Source organism: Silene latifolia, chromosome X (assembly GCF_048544455.1).
Source record: "Silene latifolia isolate original U9 population chromosome X, ASM4854445v1, whole genome shotgun sequence".
Taxonomy (NCBI): Eukaryota; Viridiplantae; Streptophyta; class Magnoliopsida; order Caryophyllales; family Caryophyllaceae; genus Silene; species Silene latifolia.
Window position 1 is genome coordinate 260,960,189 of NC_133537.1, and position 15,897 is coordinate 260,976,085.

General features: G+C 37.4%; 1 long non-coding RNA gene across 1 annotated transcript; it reads right to left on the reverse strand.

Annotated features, from left to right (window-relative positions):
- Positions 1-5,373: 5,373 nt before the first annotated feature.
- On the reverse strand, positions 5,374-8,820 carry LOC141621784 (uncharacterized). Its single transcript, XR_012532671.1, has 3 exons — positions 8,663-8,820; positions 7,153-7,239; positions 5,374-5,730 (listed from the first exon to the last, which is right to left on the reverse strand). It is a non-coding gene; the product is annotated as an uncharacterized LOC141621784 (long non-coding RNA).
- Positions 8,821-15,897: the final 7,077 nt, after the last annotated feature.

A 15,897-nucleotide genomic window follows, 5' to 3' on the forward strand; every position in this document is an offset into this window, starting at 1 on the left:
ATGTGAACATTATTTGCGCACATTTAGTCCCCTAATTGAGCCTATTTTGCATACTATTATAACATTCTTTGGACATTTTATCCGTCAAAACCTTCCTATTTGATTTTCTATCACATTTCATATGTTTTGTAGAAAAGGAGATAATAAGGCGGAAATTCCCGTCTTTCGTGCATACTTGGAAGCTTATTGATGATACTAGATGGGCTAGTATGAAGAGGAAGCAAGGACTAAAGATCAATCCCACAAGAATGAAATGGAAGTGAACAAAAGGGAAGAAAAGAAGAAGAATCATTGCTGAAGAACAATCCGAGCGGATTGTCTCCAATCCGCCCGTCTCCTCACAACACAATCCGAGCGGATTTCCTTCAAAGACGCTCGGATTGCCCCGCCAGAATCCGCCCGGATTTCATCGAATCCGCTCGTCTTCCATCAGCAGAATCCGCCCGTCCCGACTCCAATACGCACGGATTCCAGTACAGCGAAATTTCGTCTTCTCCAAGCTACAAAGAAAGAAGCCCTTCCTTCGAAAAATACCGGCTCCTCCCTGCTCCATTTAAAAAGTGTAATTACTAGTTTAGCCCTTAGTTAACCCTAATGCATCCACCTAATTTCCACTATAAATACCCCATTTGTAATAATCCTTTTTATCAAGTTTTATGAGAGATAACATATCTTTTTTAGCTAGAAAAATCCTTCCTTAGATTAGATTAGGAGTAGATTAGAATAGATTACTCTTTAATCTTTCCACAAATTACACATTAATCTTTCCAAAATTATTGTTCAAGTTTATTATTCAAGTTTATTATTGGGTAATTGAAGATTATTGGGTTATTATTGGGAGATTGACAACCTTCCATCAATCAATCAAGTTTCTTCTATTATTCTTGCTTTATTATTTGGATCATCTTAAGTTGGTATAATTCCTTTACTCTTTAATCTTTATTGTTTATTTCTTCATTCTATTATCATGTTTATACTTGTTGTGATGATTGACACCATTAATGACATGTTTTCCATGATAATGAGTGAGTAGTCTCTTTAGCTAGGATTAATGGGTAATTAGGGGAAACCAACATGGGGATTGATTCATGCTTAATCTAATATGTTCACATGATTAAATTGCTTGCTTGTTGTGATGTCAACTTTATGCACATGTTATGTTTGATGAAATGCTAAGCCTATGAATCCTTGCATTTTTACCATCTCTTATCTACTCAACTTGACTCGTAAGATATAAACCAACTCGAGTCTTGTTAGACCATGCATAGAAGTTGATTAGGAGGAAAGTAAGTCGACTTGTAGGTGTTGTACAATCTAATCGATTCGGCTCCGGGACCCAACTCTTCCTAAGAACCGTAAGATATAACCCAACTCGGTTCCTCCATAACATTAATTGCTTGCAACCTTGTAAACATGTTTGTATGATCAACACCATGAATCCCCCATGACCCCATGATATCCTAGCACTTTTAATCAATTGTTTACATCTTTCCTTTTATTGCTCGTTCTACTTTATTGCTTGCATTAGTCTAGACACAACTACAAACCCCATCAATTGTGACACTAGCATAAATTGAGATAGATAGACTTAGAACCCAAAGCACACCGTCCCATGGATCGACCTCGACTTACCACTAACTAGTTGTTTGTTGAGTATTATAAATGTGTTTTGATTGGATGAGTGACGACATCGTTCACATCACGTTGACAAACGTGATAAAGTAAAGTGTTAGGGTGGCGTTGAATGAAGGAAGTATATAAATTAGAGTAACCAAGTTGACGAGTCATCCTACAACATGTCGATTTTATAAAAAAGATAAAAAAGTAATATGAGAAGCCTGCGTACAACGCATGCGGCGGTAAATGACTGAATTTTGTTCACAGTTCGATAAAACTATTGAAAGACGTTATATACTGTAAACGCATGCTTTATTCAAACACTCTTAGTAATATACGGAGTACAAATTGCACGCTTTGTACTTTTTAATTATACATATGCTTTTATTAAGCAACGCTTTTTAGTAAAGTACACTAAACGGTAAATTTGTCGCTCGAAGTAACTACTGCCTCGACTGTTTCATAGGCCATCTGGCGTTTCAGCTGATTGTATTTTTGCTCTAACATATGATAATTATGTTTAACATATTGTAGATCATAGAAATTGAAATCAAGAACATCAATTTCATACATATCGCAAATAAATCTCATTGCTTTTCGAGTGCAATTTTTCTCTGACAGACCAATAGGCCAATAAATTTAGCACATTTAGGAGGATTTTCGATTCCATGTATCTAAACATAAGCTTTTATCTCGTCATGTGTGACAGCGTGTATTCCATATTCTGCAGGTGCTACTTTGGTCTGATTCAAAATAGCATTCAACACGGTTTTAAGATTAACTTCAACACAAACTCGAGATGTATCTATCGATTCTAGAAAAAAAAAAAGCAATTCAGTCGTTAGTTAATTAAAGTGTTACATGTTTAAAAAAACAGACACATATGAAAAAAAATTAAAATATAATATTATAGATATACCCATCATGTACAGGTTGATTGTAATAAGTATTCGATGTGTGTGTGTGTGTGTGTGTGTGTGTGTGTATATATATATATATATATATATAGAAATTGAATCATGTGAGGCACCCTCCTTAAGGTAAGGCGGCTGAACCCTTTCTAAACCATTGGATCTTATTATTACAGATGCACCAGATGTTAACACGTTTCCCCTCTATATACTCCCCAACTAACGCTTCACCCTCATTTACTCGTTCATTTTTTTCGCTTGTTTTCTCTGTCTTCAAACTTTTCTTCAGCTCACTCATCTTTTCCGCCATTACTACCGAGCTTTCAACGAGCTTCAAACCGCCATTACTACTGCGCTTCCGACCGCCATTATCCTCCTCAGTTTAGGTACTTTCGATTCAATAGTATTCATTTCAATTCATCCTTAATTTCATTCTGTTTCTGTGATTCATCTTCTTTCGCCATTATCAGTGTACTAGCGAGATTTCTGTGATTCATCTTCTACCTATTTACTTCGCTAATTTCAAGCTCAACTATTTCCATTACTTATTAATGGCGGTTGGATGCAGGTTTTAATCGTTTTTTGAGCATCATCGACCACAATAGGAGCGCATAAAATCAATTGCAGACGATTTCTCCTCTTTTTCGCCAGGTCCTTCCCCTTGCTTACCTTACTACCACGATTTCAATTTTGGTTGGTTACTTTGTTACGTTCCTGTTTTTCCTGCGTTTATGAATCCTATATCTCAGTTCGTGAAACTAGGAGGTCAATTTGTGAAACAACAATCTCACATTGTGAAACCTGGACTGAATTCTGCAGGTCTTAATCATTTATTGAGCATCACCGACCACAATAGGAGCGCATAAAATCAATTGCAGACGATTTTTAAGCTTTTTCGTATGTCCCTTTCCCTTTTCTGCTCTATTATGCTTTTAATTGAAGTTTCATTGTTATTGTTTATTATTAGTTATGAGTCTTATGACTGATTTCATGTAACCTAGGTTTGTGATGAACCTCATGTGTACCAAATGTTGCTCATTATACCTTTGTTTCTGTGGATACACCTTTTAGTCTGCCTTTTGCTGTTGTTACTTCATAGTTAATTTTAGAAGTTTCGCTTCTATTTTGCGAGTTTTAGGATCCTTGCATTCTTCCGCTTGCTTGTATTTTGTCATTTGCTTGTCACTCTTTTGCTACGTGTTTTGTTTTCGAAGGTTTTAATCAATTTCAGTAGCTACTTTGTCTTTTAAAATGTGTTGTTGCTTGATTGTTCCATTGCTTCTGTTTATACTTCGAATGCGCTTGCATTTTCTTCCGCCTAGCATTTTACTGCTGCTGTATATACTTTGAATGCGCTTGCAAGCTTTTAGTTGTTCTTTGCTTTCGACTGCTTGCGTATTTGGGTTTGTGTGTCCCTGGTTTTCTTCTCTTCTTATAGCCGTGTTTGTGTTCTCTTCTTATATTGTCCGTGACCATTTCACTCCAAGTTTCACAAAATTACCAGGGGTGTCTTAAAACAAATGAAGGCCCGGTGCACCGAGAAAAAATAAGGCCCCAAATATGAACACATAAGTGTACTATACTTCGATTTTTGTATTGAATTTCATCGATAAAACTTATAAATTCGGTGTCCAAAATCAGAGGTCCGGTTCCTCCGCCCATGATTGCACGGGATGTTAGACACCCCTGAAAATTACCTTCTAGTTTCACTAACTAAGGTCTCTGATTCACACAAAAAAAATAAACAACTTTCATACGTAACCTTCTATTCCTGGACACAATGTTTGAGCATGTTGCATATAAATAATTTGACTATAAAATAACGCGGGAATTTTATACTCGTTAGGGTAGTTACTTCATTTATATGCACCCGCAATTTGTCAGCTTCTTCACCTAACCATTATATGCACCCTCTGAATCCATTTCTCTCAGTTGAACCCATTCCCCTTGTTTGCTTACTTGCACCGAATTCAGCAGAATGATTGTGTCAAACTAAACATCTGATGTTTTTAATACTTTGAGTCTACAATTATAATTTTTTCTTAGGTGTTTTGAGTTTTATTGTGTCTAACTAAACGTCTTTTACTAACTTGCTGAAATGTAGGTCCATTCCATTTACGTGTCAATTCTGTTTCTCTAAACAAACATCTATGGAAAATTGGTGCAAGGGGTGGGTTCTGGTTATTATAACAGAAGATAAAGCAGACTTTGTTAAAAATTATGTAACTGAAAAGCAAACGGCTATGGGTTTTTCATTTGCTCCCTTAAAGGAAGTCAAAGTCAATGGGAGACGCTATCAAGCACAATATGCTGTTTTCAATCAAGATCTAATGAATGAAATCTTCACACGCCTTGATTTTGACGAAGATAAGGCAAACATGGCCATCGTTTGTAGAAATTGGTCTCAACTATTTCTTGTCCACCCAACTGCTATTCGTGTTGACATGACATACTTGCGTTCTCTAGTCATAAATGATTCCATTGGTGTAAGGACTATTCGTAGGGGTCCTAGAATAGTTTATAAAAGATGCAAATGTTTTATGACGGTGAATCAGACAGTCAAATTAATCCTCCATAATCACCAAGCAAAAAATCAAAATCGGAGCCCCAATCTTAATGATCTTGATGATATTGCAATGGGCCAACTTAAAGAGTTCTTGCGTGTTTTGGCTACGCCATCTGAGGCACGAGACAGAGCAATTGGCATTGCTACAGAATTGCTACTACCTCATGAAAATTTCTCTTTTCTTGATTTCCCTTTTGAGCTCGTCATATAGGCCAAGTTTGCCACACTTTTAGCCAACGTACTCTCTGTGTACTTAGGGCTTCATACCGTTAATGTGACACCCTCATTTATCGCGGAAAAGTAAACACGTAATTCTACAGAAAAACTGACAGGATATGTTTGTAATTGGTTCAACTAATTAAAACCTGTCATTTTTTAAAACTTTTCTAAACCATTCACAAACATTTCCAGGAGGAGGATGCCATAACCTGCAATTGCAAACAATCTAATACTTAACACCGCTAACGATAAGAAAATATATAATGATACAACCCAAAATAGAAGAGGGAGACATATGTCCCTAAAATGTATGTGACATAAAAAGGTTTAAGGGTCACAATGAAATAAAACCAGTCTAGGTCCCAAGGTTACTTTGCTCGCTAGCTCGTCCATGTACCCCATATATGCATCACCTACCTGTCAATCGCATTTTATACAAATACGAAAGCCACAGTCAGTGGGGAGTAACTCCGAGTTCTCCCAGCCACGAAATGTCATAATTAATATAACATGTAAACATAAGAATATGAATATGAATCACACACTGCCTTAGCATATAGATGCTAGACAATCGTGCTTATCATGTGAACAACAATATAACAACACATAGTCCTAGCATGTGAAAACTAGACCGACTCATACTACACTATCATGTGAATCACATAACATTCAGGAATCCAAACTCTATCAACCATAGCCGGCTTGCATCTCACCTTCTATGATTCATAGAATCATCAAACAAGAAAGGGCAATATATCAAAGACAGGCATAAGTTCTTAGTACGGTCAATAGTCACTTTGTAACTCAAGTCTATACCACGAGGTAGGGAAGGTAATCGAACCGGTATCTTGGCTCGTTGTTACTATTAAGAAAACATGGCCAAGAGACAACACAACCCTAGCCTAAAATCTGCGCAGACCTAGACATGCGGATACACACCACCGCACCCAAGACTCACAACTTTTTTTAAAACAAAGTGAAGTGAGTACCCTAAGGACACCACCGAAGGGTCGGCTAGTACTTAAGCTGACCCCATACTATCAAAATTAGTACCTGAGGTCATGCCCCAACTTGGATAAACATCCACTAGTCAGGAACACAAAGGCTATCAAGCAGTGAACATATACTCGTCAGAGACTATAAAGACCTATCTACGATGAAGGCCGAAATACTCACCTAGGACCTAGTCACGCCTAGTCCCGGCTTGAATACTTTAGCCCACACCACACAAGACTCACCACACAAGTCAAGTAAGACACCCACTTAACCTTAAGAGGGCAAAAAGTCCTACTTACCAACCTAAATGCTAACATTCTATCATGTGAAAGGCTATATAAATGTCTATTTACAGCATACAATCCAACAGTTCCTCAATAAGAATTCAATACTAATTTCTAATTCTAACAATAGTAACCATATTAAAGGCTTCAGGGGAAACTAGGGCCATTTCTACAATATAAGATACTATTAAATACAATCAACTATACATGTGAACCTAAGATATAATAAATGGCCTAAAACAAGAAAAAGGTCGATTATCTAATTCATTCAACCGAATTTTTACCCGCAACCTGACCTGCGACAGTGCACGGGTCAAATTTGCGGTGACCAATCACTCAATTAATCGACATCGCATCGGTCAAAGGGACTAAGGCTCGGTTTTAAGACAATCAACAAAACATTACAATTATCACCATAAAATTCATTTGAGCCTATTAATTACAATTTCATTTTGTAAACGATCCTAACATTATTCATTCACCTAAACACTTATCAAACAACATGCACACATTAACTACTAATGTGACATTAATTCGTCGAGTAACTCGGAATAGTTACCTTACGCTAGCAAAGAGACAAGTAAAAACTTGAGAAAGCTTCTAAAACCCCAAAATTACTCTTCATCTTCAACCCCATATGAGCCACCTAAAATAATTATGTGAAAGGACGATATTAACGAATTATCTTTATATAAAATATGAGACGTAAATTAATTTAATTATATTTTAAATAAACCAAACTAGCGTCTTAGCCAAAGCCATCGCCTAGGCCACGGCCAAAGCCATCGCTGTGCCACGGCCCACGGCTAGCTATCGCTAGGTCTTTGCCCAGGCTACTGAAAGGCCACGGGACAGTGCAGAGGCCACGGCCAAAGCTACACCCTCATCGTCCCGGCCGTCTTAGGACGGCTTCCTAGGCCAAACCACGACGGATACTACCCAAACAAAAGGCCCAAACCCAACATGTACATGTACTTGAGACGTTAGCAAAGAGGTTGGTTCAAATTAACATAAAGAAACCCGTCAAAACAGCCCGCTAAAATCGCTTTCGACAAAACCCATTTTCACTATTAAAGAAGCTCATTTGTGACCGTCTTAAGACGAAATTTTAAGCATTAAAATGATAGTATTCACCCAATTAAATTACCCAACATAATCACCCACTTCACCATGAATCCAAAGGTACCAACTTTTCTCAAAATGGATAAATAAAACTTGTATAAAACCGTCTCAAACCAACACCACATGAACATTCAATTATGAAAATTTCCCCAAATTATGACCATACGAGTCTACGTGTAATTACCAACTAGCATGACCATAAAGTCAAGATCAATCAGTTACCAAACTTTTCTTTCACATAAACCAATAATCCTCGATCCATTAGCCGCTAATTGCAAACAACTGTATTACTTTCCAATCCATCATTAATCAAGATTAATCAATGCTACACCAATACCAAACTTATCTCACCTCAGGCTTATCAACAAAAGCTTAACAACTGAAAAGAAGAAAGTTCAATCCTCAATATTACTTACCACAATAATAACGTGCAGCTGACTAATTTTTCTTAGCATAATGCATAAGCTGATACATTCAAATGCTTTGGTCCTCATTATAATCCTCCATTCTTAATGACCAAGTTTCTCGCTTAAAGTGCCATTACCAACAGCAGCTATTCCGTACCAACACAAACTTAGTTCCAATATACATATCTCGTACTACTATTCAATTACCAAAATTTGTCAAACCTCATAATCCATGAGTTACTGAGTCAAAACCCACCCTAAAGCAACAACATTGACACATAGCTCCTCATCTTTACATTTAATGCACAATCATTCACATAAACCGAATTAATACACCGATTTCATCATAAAGATTAAAGCTTTCCTTGTTTATGCTTAAAGTTCATCTAACGACATGATAATGCTAGATCAACATCAAATTTGGTGCCATGTAACCATCATACCATTAAAATTACTTAATATGACAATAATTATGGAGTAAGACGACACTTTTATAAGACGGCGAAAGACGAAACCACTACAAAAAGGAGACTTTCTTACCTTAAAAGGACGAGGAAAGGACGAGGAAGCTAATGGTACAAAAATTATCGAATTTGGTTGAGAATGGAGACGGGATCTGGGGTTTGAATGATCGGAAAATGACGGACTGATGTTGCTGCTGTTGATTTGTTTTTGGTTTGTTGTCCGCGAAAGGAAGAAAGGAAATGAAGGGGGTGTGGGGACGTGGGATAATAATAATAATAATAATAATAATAATAAATGACGAGCTTGCTTGCCTGCTATTAATTATACGTACGTTACTTCATCGTTAAGTAATTTCGTTCGTTTTTAAAACCGTCTCGAGTTAATAAAAATCGGTTTTTAGTAAAAGTTTCAGTAATAAAACGGAATTAATAATAAATAAATTTAATGAGTGAAAATAAAATAAACTCGGCTAGTTAACGGAAATAATACGATATCAGCTTGAATCGGAATTATTAGCGATTTTTTTTTTACAAAACTAACGGATATTAATAAAAATTGCTAATTTAGTGAAATAAGCTCAAAATAGCTAATTGGACGGTTTTGTTCCCAAAATCCATCTCGGGTTTACTTAAAACAACTTTCATAAGGACTCGTAAAGAAACGGAAATTATTAAATAAATAAACCCGAACTAACTTTAATAAATTCGAACTAACTTTAAATAAACTTATTAATGATTATTAAATTTAACGTAACGAATTATAATGAAATTAATTAATTAGCTGAGAAAATAAATATATAAATTGTTAACCAACGAAATTAAATATAAAGTAGCAATTAAAAGAATTTTATCCAACTTATTAAAATACGGGGTGTTACAGTTAAGGTTAAGGTTTTACAGTTGCTCTTTTATTAGCCTTTTAGTAGTTATTATGTATAATTATGCACTTCTTTAGTCAACCTTTTGTATAATTATGCAACTCTTTTGTGTAATTAACCTTTTGTATAATTATGTAACTCTTTTGTATAAGTATGCAACTCTTGTGGGAACCTTTTGTATAATAATGTATTTCCTTATTTACCATTTTAGGTAACAACATTTATCATGTAACCTTCAAATTTGTTTTCAATATTAGCATCAATCACTTTTCTATGAAATTTTTTACGCGCCCTTGGAAACGGTTCTGTCAAAATAAGGGAAAGATTTTAGGGTTGGATTAGGAGGATCCGCGACCGCGGATCGCGGATCCGCCTAATCCAACCCTAAACCCTTTCCCGTCCCGTTTTAGGATACCCAACCCCCTACTTTAAATCCCATCCCACAAAAAAGGGTTCCCCCGTCCCCTCTAGGGTGTCTTTTTGTCTTCCTACTATGAGAATGAGTAGCAAGGGAAAGGGTTTAGGGTTGGATTAGGCGGATCCGCGGTAGCGGTCCACCTAATCCAACCCTAAACCCTTTCCCGTCCCGTTTTAGGACACCCGACCCCTACTTTAAATCCCGTCCCCCAAAAAAGGGTTCACCTGTCCCCTCTAGGCTATCTTTTTGTCTTCCTGCCGCTCGAATGAGTAGCAAGGGAAAGGGTTTAGGGTTGGATTAGGCGGATCCGCGGTAGCGGTCCGCCTAATCCAACCTTAAACCCTTTTCCGTCCCGTTTTAGGACACCCGGCCCCCTACTTTAAATCCCGTCCCCCAAAAAAGGGTTCATCCGTCCCCTCTAGGGTGTCTTTTTGTCTTCCTGCCGCTCGAATGAGTAGAAAGGGAAAGGGTTTAGGGTTGGATTAGGCGGATCCGCGGTAGCGGTCCGCCTAATCCAACCCTAAACTCTTTCCCATCCTATTTTAGGACACCCGGCCCCTACTTTAAATCCCGTCCCTCAAAAAAGGGTTCACTCGTCCTCTCTAGGGTGTCTTTTTGTCTTCCTGCCGCTCGAGTGAGTAGCAAGGGAAAGGGTTTAGGATTGGATTAGGCGGATCCGCGGTAGCGGTCCGCCTAATCCAACCCTAAACCTTTTCCCGTCCCGTTTTAGGACACCCGACCCCCTATTTTAAATCCCGTCCCCTCTAGGGTGTCTTTTGGTCTTCCTGCCGCTCGCTGAGTAGCAAGGGAAAGGGTTTAGGGTTAGATTAGGCGGATACGCGGTAGCGGTCCGCCTAATCCAACCCTAAACCCTTTCCCGTCCCGTTTTAGGGCACCCGGCCCCCTACTTTAAATACTTTACTTTTGTTTTGTTATTACTTGGTCATGAATAGTTGATCCTCACTTATGATGTTTATTTTACTTATTTGTGAATCTTGGAACTTATTTTGTGAATCCTGGAACTTATTTTGTGAATCCTGGTACTTATTTTGTGAATCGTGGAACTTATTTTGTGAATCCTGGTACTTATTTTGTGAACCCTGAAACTTATTTTGTGAATCTTGACCATAACATTGTGAAACTTGTAACTGAATTGTTCTATACTTTTGCTTAGTTTGCATTTCCTTATTATAGCATTAATCTCTTGAAGTGTCTTATCAATGAAGTTTATTTTTCTTTATTTTGTGAACTTATTTCCCTTGCTTTGTGAATAATAGGCTTCACTGAGCAGTAGGAAGCAAGCCAAGCCAGGATGAAGCGACGTGTTGAACCACCTACTGATTCTACTGAAGCACCTACTGAATCACTCTCTGAGCCAGCTACAAAAAAGAAAAGAATTTACAAAGACAGACTGCCTGTGTTGAGGACTAGGATGCCTCCTTCTGGTTTTTACAATTTTATCAACCATGAGACGAGTCCACCTTCTGAAAACCAGATAGAAGCCATCAAACAAATGGGCTTTGGCGGCCTCTTACACCTTAAAACCGATCTTGTTCCAGGAAACTTAGCTTATTGGCTAGTTTCAAATTATGACCCCTTAAAAGGATCGTTGTTTGATGAGAAACTTCCTGTTTTAGAGGAAGATATACATCTTTGCACGGGAATACCAGTGGGTCCACAAGTTGTTGTTGAAGCAAAAGTGGGAGATAAGTGCCCTGAATATCTGTCTCTTTTGGAAAAATTCAAAAGTCAATATGCAAAAGATGCAACTGATCAAGCTGCAATCACAAAGAGATGGTGGTGATGATTTCAAGCGAAACTTAATCATCTATATATTCTCTGCTCTTCTAGGTGGTGTCGTAGGCAATAGGGCAAGCCTAAGACTTCTTAAAAGTTTGTCAAACCCTGATTGCATCTCCGAATTTAACTGGTGCACTTTCATCAAAAGGAAATTGGCTGACAGTGTTCAGTCTTGGCAGAAGGAGGAGTTCAAGACCAAGAAGCTGAACGAAAATTGGTTTGGTGGACCAATTATCGTCTTGGTTTTTAGATCGATGTGTATTTAAATCACAACTAGTGAGTCGACAGTTCCCAACACTGTCGACTTGGACAAAAGAAGCAATATCCATGCGCATAAAGGAGGAGTTGAATGTCAGGCATGGTGATGAAAAATCTTTCGGTCGGGGTTCTATTGAGCCTCCAATGGTGATCAATCACCATATTCCACATCATTCACATTTGTGTCCTCCAAAGATTGAGCTTGGCCAGTCTTCCAAGTCAACAATTCAAGATACTGTTCAAGATAAAGTATCTGAAGCTGTCATTTTACCTTTACCTCTACCCGGGAATGAAAATACAGGCACTAGTGAGTTTATCCATAAACTTGTGCATTATGCAAAGGCAATGGCTCAAGCTTTTATGGACTACAAATCACTTGCTAGTCAAGCTCCCTGCAAACTACCTTCCACAACAACAGTGAAGAAACTAGTTGCAGCTGTAGACGCTATGGCAGAAGGTTTTAAGTCATCTCAACAAGAGGATGATGCGGAAAATGTGGAGGATGTGAATAACGAGGAAAAGGTCTCGGACATTGTGGAGGAGAATATCGTTGAGAAAGTGGTTGAAAATATTCATGACAATATGGAGAAAGATGGGGAGAATGTGGATAGTTTTTGGGGTTGGTCTGAGGCTGATTTGTTAGAGGCATTGGATGCGATGGGTGAACCTTTACAACCAATAGCGCCACATCATTCACCACCAAATGCAGAGTACCCATCCTTTAGGTTCCTACCAGTTGATGACCATTTGTTGTCTCAACCTGAACCTGCAACATCTTCTCAACCTGAACCTGCCACATCTTCTCAACAACCTGATTTATCACAGACACATGCTGTTGTGGATGTCATCCCTCCTTTCACCGAGCCCAGTCATGTGGTAGGGAACACATCCTCTCACGCTATGGATGATGTTCCTCCTGTCAAGGACGTCACTGAGCCCACAATTATTGTTCTAGCAGCTACTCCTGCTCCTCCTACTACTGTGGTACGGAACACAACTCTAGATCATCACAATGTTATTGTCCTACCAAATACTCCACTTGTTTCAACACTCGATAAACCATCTATCAAACGATCTATCAGTAATGTCTATATTCGTCGATCGCCACGTCATTTGGCAAAGTCGATTGCCAGTGTTCCTTGCAAAACCCCAACTACTACTGCAATCCCATTTCCCTTATCTCCATTACCAATTGAAGATGATGTTCCATTTCATTGTAATAGGAGGGTTGTAGTTCCAGCAGAAGTTTTCCGATCGCCCTATCTGCAAAGAAATCTTAATATTATTAGGGATTTGAATCAAGCTGAGAAACAAGTATTAGATTTCATACTTGGTGAAGCATATGATGAAACGGAGATTTTTTTCCAAACTCAATGTCAGACTTTGACAAGGAGCCAGTTGAAGAGTGTGGTTGAAGGCGATCGGATATCTTCTCATGTCGTAGATGTTTATTGTGAGATCTTAAATAGTAATAAGATATTCAGATCCCGGACTTCCTCTTCTCGTTTATTTGTGTCGTATAGAAATGAAAGTGTTAGTCTTATTACTCTCTACTTTATCCAATTCTTCAAGTCTATTTTACATGTTGTTGCCTTATAATCGTTACTCACACTGATCTTATTTTTTTTCCCAGTGTCTCGACAATGTTGATGTTTCTGGAGTGCAACTAGTAAGTCTTTGATTTTGGTCTGCTGCTATTTCAACTTAAGTTCATTTTTGTCTTTTTTATTCACTGGATTTTTATCTTTTTAATTCAGTGACTTTTTGTCCTTTTTTCAGGTTTGTGCTTCAATAGTCTCCGCCTCATGCACACCGTTCTTGATTTGTATCGACATAAGAACTAAAATTAGCAAAATGCAAATCATCTATCCTATGAAAGGCACATCTGTTGATTATTCTTGTTTTATTCAACCTGTGGTACGTCTATTGTTTCCATTTTGCTTAGGAAAATGTGTGTTATTGTGATTCTACCAGGAATTGACTTTGTGAATGTAGGACTTTATTTTGTGAATTCTACACTTAAGGTTTGTGAATCTTAAGTTACAAGAAAGCACTCTTATCACTTTGTGAAAGTAGGCCTTTATTTTGTGAATCCTAGATCTTATTTTGTGAACCTATGGTGTCAATTCTTGCACTTGTATCCTAGATCTTATTTTGTGAACCCGTGGTGTCAATTCTTGCTCTTGTAGCTTATTGTCCTTTACCATTTTCACTCCAAGTTTTACAAACTAAGATGTATGGTTCACACGATTCCTAGCTAGTGTCTGTGTTGAGAGTCTTGTATCTTACATGATTCCTAGCTAGTGTCTTGTACCTCACAAAATAAGTTTTGTTCATACCTGTGCTAAGAAAGACTAATTTCTCTTTTGTTCATACAGAAAGAAAGGCTCATCCGGCTTTTTAAACCAAAGTTGCCAGCAGTGACAAGTATTTTGTGGACGATGCCCGAAGTGTTTATCCCAAAATCAAACATAAATTCTGATGAAATTGATAATGGCCTCTATTTATTGAACATATTGGAGAATTACAAAGGAAACAAAAGTGATTGTCCAATAACCATATATACTGTAAGATTACTTTTTCAACTTTTACTCTCTATTTATACATTGATAAATAGAAATTTTTATAAGTTTGTAACACATTATTATTCCCCTTTTTCCATTTATAGGAAACTCAGCTCAAGCGTTTTGCATTGAGAGTGTGCCATCACATTATTACATGTGATAAGAACCTATTAAGAGATAGAGTGAAAAAAGATGCACTAGAATGGAGTCGTGTACCGCTGTAAGAACCTTCTTCTTTTAATATTATCAAGTTTTTCTTGCAAAACCTTTACATTCTTCAGTACTTTAGTTGATTAAATAATCTTATATTTTTGTATTATGGCAGTGGCTCTCGACCACTACCTTACAGTGACCAGCAATTGTTGGATTATGTTTGCAGATCCAAATCGGCGAAAACTAAATTGTAATGATTTTGCTTTGATTTTTTAAATTGTTTTTACAATATAAAAGTTATATTGTGAGAGATATATTGACTAATTGCATTTCTCAATATTTAAGTGACGCTATAGTGTCCACTCCGTAGATCGAAGTCATAAGACATGCTTTGTAGACCCTTGGACCGCGTGGCTTTGTTATGGATCAGGTAAGTATCGTTTTCCTTTCCTTTTTCTTCTCATGTTTCATTTTGTTCACTCAATGTCTCTTTTTCTTAACAAATTTGATTTTGTAGGTGATTGTTATGTTTGGAGTTAAGTCCACACTGGGTATATCAGATGTCCTCTACTTGCCAACGACAGTATATGTCAGCTTTAAATCCTTTAGATGTTGATATTCAAGGATCTGCTTTCTTAATGTTGCTCTGGTTTATTAAATTAGTCCTACTTTTGTCACATGCAGACTGTTCATCATGAGCACAACCCAGCTATTTGGGATCAATACCTGAAGTCTGATTACATTCCATTTGATTGTAGCAATATCCAAAAGGTGAAAGATCCCTCTTCTGCTATTTATTTTCTTCTTTATTTATTTTCATTCATGTGTATTGTTGATTGGTTTGTCTATTGCAGGTTTTTATCCCTATGCGTACCGATAAGTGTCATCATTGGTGGGCTTGCGTTTGCGATTTAAAGCAAAAAGTAAATTTCATCCTCGACTCGAGCACCGATTTACATGCGGATCCTGACAACCATACAACCACAGAGATTGTATGATTTTTTCCCAAAATATTTTAAGAGTATTTATCTTTAGTCTCTTAAAAATATAACCCTGTCATATTTTTATGTTTTATTGGCTTTTCATGTTCTAGTTGTACCATGTTTCATCTATTTTGGGTGGTGATTCATCTGGATTTGAATCTTTGCGGTTGATGCACATGAACGAACTTGTCAACCTTAAAGTCCCTCAATAAACAACATGGTAAGTAACCATGTATCTTCGTTTTTTAGGCTATATT